The sequence below is a fragment of the Rattus rattus genome, chromosome 11, assembly GCF_011064425.1.
Source record: "Rattus rattus isolate New Zealand chromosome 11, Rrattus_CSIRO_v1, whole genome shotgun sequence".
In the NCBI taxonomy this organism is placed as follows: Eukaryota; Metazoa; Chordata; class Mammalia; order Rodentia; family Muridae; genus Rattus; species Rattus rattus.
The window spans coordinates 5,098,580-5,105,992 of NC_046164.1; positions in this window are offsets into that span (position 1 = coordinate 5,098,580).

Here is a 7,413-nt window from a genome sequence, read left to right on the forward strand (position 1 = left end):
GGTTGAGAGACAGAGAGCTCCTGCGGGACAGACAGTGGATCCGGATCCGAGAGAAGGGAGGGGTTTGCTGACAAAAGGAAGGGGTTTTGTCAGCGGGAAGTTCAGGTGGAGCCCCATGAGCTCACCCCCCTCCTCTCTGTTTATCCCCTGAGAATTCCCATGGCCTGTTGTGCCTTCTTCCTCCGGAATTGATGCTCCACTGTTTGTTCCTCTGAGTGGACTAGAAACATAGCCTTTTGTGGCTTCAAAGCTGCTTTTCATAATCTCCGCCATCCTTAAGCTGCTATCAAACCACTGCAGACTTCTCACAAGAGCAGATGGCATGGTCTCTTCTTAGATACTATTTGTTTTATGGCACTGGGATTAAAATTGAGGCCTGGGATATATTAGACAAGTGCTCTACTGCTGAACCACATCCACGGGTCCTTTTTACTTTGTTTTGAGAGAGAGTCGCATGAATTCAGGCTAACCTCAAACTCACTGTGTAACTGAGGATAACCTTGAAGCTCTCACCGCCCTGTCTCTGCTGAGTGCTGGCAGATAGGCATGCACCACTGATGCCTGTTTATGGGGTGCTGGCATCAAACTCGGGGCCTTGTGCATGCTAGTCTGGCGCTCTGCCAACTGAGCTGCATCTTCAACCTCTTTTCATGATCATTTTCAAAATGCTAACTACCCCAGGCTGGCCTCAAACTTGTGTCAGTCTCTGAAATAGCCGGGATTACAGATCTGTGCCAACCACGTCTGATTTTGAGTGCTCCCAGAAATACAGTTTTCATCCTCATTATTGACCCAAATATTTCATGCTGATGCCTCCAGTAATTTTACCTTTTCAGTCAGTACCTTGCCAGAACGACAAAGCTACTGTCTTTGCAGGTCCCACCTGAATTATAGTTCTGTACCTTGGGGTCTCAGATGCTGGCCCATCTTGTGCTTGTTCCCACCTCTCTGGGCTCTCTTGAGCTTGTTTCTCCCTGTCTTTCAAATGCCAGTGTGTGCATGTGTGTGTTCATGTGTGTGCACATGTGTGTGCATGTGTGTACATGTGTGGTGCATGTGTGTATGCATGCATTCTTCATGTTTGCATGCATGTGCGTGTGCATGTGTGTGTGAGAGAGAAAGAGACAGACAGACAGACACAGAGAGCAAGTACACATGCACTCACATGTATGTGTGTTTGTGTGTATGCATGCATTCTTCATGTTTGCATGAAGCAAAACCCCAGCCTGCACTTTCGTTTGATATTTTACCTCTCTACCATCACACTGGGCTCCTTCAGAGCTAGACTGTGTAAGAACTCATCCCTAGGGTTTAATACCAATGCTTGGCCCAAGGCAGGGACTCAATACATACTAACTGAATAGACTTGAACCATATGCATTTTTATACAAGCTACAGGACTCCAGATCTGTCTCCAGGAAACACTGTGGGGTTGGCTAGATTTCCCTGTGTTTATTTTTTGAGCACAGCAGTATGCAGCATAAGGGCACTCTCCCACAAGTACACACTGCACACTGAGCAGTCTCTGCAGTCCTCTCCCCTCTCAATCGGTCCTCTTTGTCCCCCTGGGGAGTTTAACTTTTACTTTCAAGGCATCATACCATGTCACTGAAGCATGAACCAACAAGACAGATACTGATCACTGATGCTCCAGGATTATAATCGATTAAATTCTCTCTTGTGCTCCAGCAAGTTATTGCCTATGAATGAGTAAACTCCAAAGGATGCTGGAAGAGGATGATCTTAAATAAGTTACTCTATTAAAAAAGCCAATAAAGATCAATAAACAGCCCTGCTCCAGAATGAGGAGTAATTGCTCTCACGGGTCAATAAACAGGAGTGAAAACAATGGTGTCTTCCGTCAGGTGGCACCTCTTATTGTAACTAATCGTGTCACCATGGATGTGTGTCCACATAGCACATGGAAGGGGTCCCAGCTATCACTACAGCTACAGAGGGGCCTGCATCCCTACTTGGAGCTCCATGGTCTCTCCTGCGTTGTGCATAGGCTACGGTAACTCCATTACAGGGATGTCATCGGGTGAGTGAAGTTTACCATGGTCATGAAAAGCACAGACTGGGTTTTCTTAAATGACAACCTCAAACTTTTAGAGCAGGGCGTGGTGGTGTATGCCTGCAATCCCAGCCCTCGGGAAGACCCCAAGTTTGAGGCTAGCCTGGCCTATATAGTGGAGGCCTGACTCAGAAGAAAAAAATCTAATAAAACATCTCTCCCCACAAAATGAAAAGTGCTTTAGGTGGCTTTCATATAGAATCAACCGTAATAAAAAACAGTGCCATCCTATGCAACATGATAAAGAACAAGGCAAGCTTGTGTGCTATGCTCTGAAAAAGTCCCCAAGATACACAAAAAGCCTGTGTGCCCAGTGTGCTCTCATCCGCATAAGACAGCCCAAGCATGTGAAGACCGCCCTGTACACCAGCTCTTGAGCTGATAAAATGAGATAGCTCTGCTCTTCCAGATGCTAACTCCCCCCTCCTCGTCTCCCTGCCCCACCCGCATCTCTCTTCTTTGTTTCTGGATGGGGGTCTTGATTTGTATCCCAGGCTAACCCACGATACATTCCTCCTTCCTCCGACTCTGAGTGCTGGGATTACCAGCATGTGCTACCTCACAGTTTGAGACTTGGGTTTTGCCTATATCCAGGCCACCTTAAATGAGCCTGGTTGGATCTAACTGCAAAAGCTAAGCAGAATTGAGCCTGGTTGCTAATTGAGTGGGAAGATTTTCATTTTTAACTTAGAGTTTTTTTTTTCTTAAAATAGCCTTTATTACTGAGATCAATACATGGTATATCTTCTAAAATTTTACCTAGGAAGAAAAGTAAGAAAGGAATGGTAATTAAATTAGGTATTACATTTGGTTGCTCAAGAGAAAGTGAAGCTGTCTAGACTAGCAGAGTGTTCTAGAAGTCACTGAAAAATACAGGCAGAAAGGAAAAATAAAATAATTTTCAAGAAAAACAACTTAAGAGTAAAAACTACAGGTTGGGGAGATGATTGTGAGGGTAAGTGCTTGCTACCAAGGTGTGAGGGGCCTAAGCGTGGATCTCCAGAACTTGAGGGGAAAGCCAGGAGTGGGCGTGGATCACCAGCACCCGTGTAAAGGCCAGGCATGTTCGGTGCTTCCTGATAGTGGAGACAGGCAGATGGTGGGGTTCCTCGGTGCATCTAGTGAGGCAGGAAGTGCTGGGTTCAAGAGAATCTGCCTCAAAAACATAAAGTTGAGAATGAGTGGAAGATTAGAAAACAAATGATTAGGGGTTGGGGATTTAGCTCAGTGGTAGAGCGCTTGCCTAGCAAGCACAAGGCCCTGGGTTCAGTCCCCAGCTCTGAAAAAAAAAGAAAAAAAAAAAAAAAAAAAGAAAACAAATGATACCAACCCAGAGCCTCCACCACATGTGCATGAGCACACATACACACACACACACACACACACAAACACACAGCACATAAACATATACACACAAACACAGCACACACATACATACAGACACACATACATATACCACACCACAGACACATACACACAAACACAGCACACACACACCACATACACCTCACACACATATACCACAAACAATATCACACATACACCACACATACACCTCACACACACAACACACAACACACACACACATACAACACACACAACACACACACATACCACATGCACACCACATGCACACACATACACCACAAATAATATTACACACTCACCTCACACACATATACCACAAACAATATCACACATACACCACACATACACCACACACACACACCACACACACACACACACACACAACACACACAACACACACACATACCACATGCACACCACATGCACACACATACACCACAAATAATATTACACACTCACCTCACACACACCACACACACACACATACCACATGCATACCACATGCATACACATACACCACAAACAATATTACACACTCACCTCACACACACCACACACACACCACACACACACACCACACACACACATCACACACACACATATACACACACACACACACACACACACACACACACACACACACACACACGCACACACACACACTGTTGTGGTTTGCCCTGGAGTTATCTGTATTTTGATGCTAATTCCACCTCCCCAAGGACGGCTGCCTAGTCACTTACTCAGGACTCAGGTGACTTCACCAGAACCTTCTCCCCATTTAATTTGTAAAGTACAGGTGAGGGGCAGGTACAGGATAGAAGGAGGCCTGTCATTGGAGGAGAAGGAAGGATGGGCGGGAGAAAAGTTTGAAGGAAGAGGAGGAGACTGGAACGGAAGGAGGAAGAGACAGGAGGGACAGAGAGAGAAGTTGCAGCAGAACAATATGGAAGGTGACGTTAAGATTTCACGCTGTACCTTTACAGGTTGTTATGAATGTTCTTAAGGGATGGATGTGTACAGGGCTTTGTATGTTTGGGTGGGCAATTATATCTTATCAATTGGATCAAAGGTTATTGTGTGTGTGTTCTTTCATGTAGTGATTTAAGTGTAAGAAAGTATGCGGCGGTTAGAGACACTGGGCCGACGTGGAGTTGGGATGTGTGTTTCTGGCATGGAAACCTTTGTTAGGAACTAGATAGGTAGAGAGATTGCTGCCAGGATCAGAGAGAGACCTTTGGCAGTGTGATATGCAATAGAGCAGAGAGGGTGAGACGCTTTGCTGACTGAGAATTAAGATATCTAGCAGATATTGTGGGGCACTGTAGTGTAGACCTAGTGGGGATAAAAGATACTCTTTTATTTTTTATATTTTTACAACGCCACCACACCACATGCATAAACAACACACACACACACACACACACACACACACACACACCACATACACACCACACTCCTGAGAAATGAGGTTGAGAGAGCCTCACACAACTGAATTGGGTCCTCTCATGGTGACTGAGAGCTGCCACGCCCGAGGTTTGCTGTGATCTGTCTTTGTAAGTCACGGTGATTTCCACATTATGCCACTCTGTGAGGGAGGTTCCTTGTCTCTCTAGAACTTGACAAGTCAAGTCAGCCAGGCCTTACAACATTCTTTTTAATCTGTTTCTCTGCTCACTGACTGAGCCTAGTGAGTGGAGGGAAAGTTGGTTATCAGGACTTGAAATCCAGAAAACATGAGCGTAGCCACTCCAACAGAGGCTTTCTCTGACAGAGAAACCTCAAACCAAACAGAAGCAGGAAAGAGAGAATGACAGCGACATGCAAAAGTAAGCGCAGGGCAGGTGACAAGAAAATGGCCTGTGTCCTGGGGCCTGGCTTGCCTGTCCTGCTGACGGGATCAGGAAACTGCTAGCATCTTTGGTGAAGTTGCAGCCTTCACAGACCTCTCACACAAGGTGTTGGAGGCAACAGAGAAGCTATACTTACTTAGGCCGAAATGATACATGAATTCTTACAGAGATCAAGAGTGAATAAACTGCTTATGTAAAACCAAAGCAACCTATAACCTTGAACACTCCCTGATCAGTGTCTCTTACAAACCCACCTTTCTTTACTAAGAAAATTTCTCCAACTTAGTCTTGTTACAATATTCTTTGGGCAGTGTTGGGAGAGTAGTTGAAAAATGTGTGGTGCGTATGTGTGTACAGGCACGTGTGTGTTGGGGGCTGGAGAGACTGCTCAGTGGTTAAGAGCACTTGTTGCTATTTTAGTGGATCAGGGCACTGGATTCTCAGCACCCCACAGTGGTTTGCAACCTCTTATAACCCCAGTTTCAGGGGACCCAACCCTTTACTGACCTTCATGGACACGAGGCATGCACAAACATTTATATATGTAAAATAAAAGAAATAAACCTAAAATATTTTTAATAAATATGTGTGTGTGTCTGTCTGTCTGTCTCCTGGGGGGTATTCTTAGCAGCCCTTAGAGAGGTCTATTGAAAACTACTAAAATCCTATATAAACCCCCTGTAAAGACACTTAAGTTTGACTCTCATCCACAAGGCCACAGCCATGCGTGGGAGTATCTCCCTGTTTCCCCAAAGCACCTCTCTGTATTAACTCCTGTGCCTAATATTTATGTTAGAAACGGACTTAATATCCAACTGTGCTTATACTGGCTTTCATTCATGGAGGCCACACATCTTGGTTTTGCCTGGATGGAGGCCCCTAGGGCCCAAAGAACTCTTGAGGATGCTCTGGGAGATGGGGGGAAGCAGTGTTTCTATCTTTCTATCTCAGTTGTCTATAATGAGCCTTTTCCCTCCCACATTAAATTCATTGGTTAACTTCATGGTCTCATCTGTTTCTGTCCCATAGGCTGGGAAGTCTGGACTTACCTTCTAGGCGCTTTGCTGACTCTGAAGCCCGAGGAGGCAGGCACCTAACCCATCCATCTTCAAGGTTGGTGGGTGGAACTGCCTTATGGATCTGCGGGTCTAACAAATCGGATGCCACCTTTGTCTGATGTCTTCTCAGAGGGCGGGAGGACACGGACTACCCTGGCTATGCATTTCAAATGCCATGCGACATTCACAGTATCCACCTTCAAGCTCAGGACGGCAGCCTGGGTCGAATGAGGCCTGGGGACTGGAGGCAAGTCTGCAGAGGATGGCACTTCTCCTGGGGATGGAGGACCCCCCCCAACACACACCCACACCCAGTCCTAAATCTTCTTACCGTTCCGGATTAGGACGTACATTCTCCAAGCTTGAGCTCCTTAACCCAGAAACACAGAGTGCTGACCCCAGAGAGACCAGTTACCAGCTGTTCGAGATGCTCCACAAAGGGTGCTTCCCACAGCCCACACGGAGACTTCTTCTGTTTGCAAAACTCGATTGAAATATCCTGTCTTTCCCACGGACAGAATCTCCACGGGATGTAGCTGAGGTAATTGTTAATCTACATCTCCAGATTCATTCTTCAGTGAACCTAAGGAGCTTGAGTGTATTAAATAGGTAATTAATTCTCCCATGAATATTTGCAAAGACATCTATACCCAGTTCCCTTTCCTACATCCAGTAGGAAATATAAAATAATAAACTATATTTAAAAACAGAAGCTCGCAGTTTCAGGGTGAGCAGGTAGACCACAACGCTCAACGTCTTGCAAACTTTTTACTTTTCCTGACAACATCTTGTGGTGAGAACTTTGTATTTTTTGTTTTGTTTTGTTTTGTTTTGTTTAAAAAAAAACAAAAACCACAGAAATGTCGTTTTAATCCAGGGTGTGGGGATATAGGGCTGCTTTGAAGCAGCTGACTATGATTTGCCTCCTGCTCTAGCAGAGACAGGTATTTTCTGCAACTGTGTGATGTTTGGAATTCTGGGGATTTTTTAGAGGGTACATAAATGCTGGAGCCTGGATAGAAAGGTTGTTGGTTGATCGCTGTTGGCGGTGATTTGTTAAGTA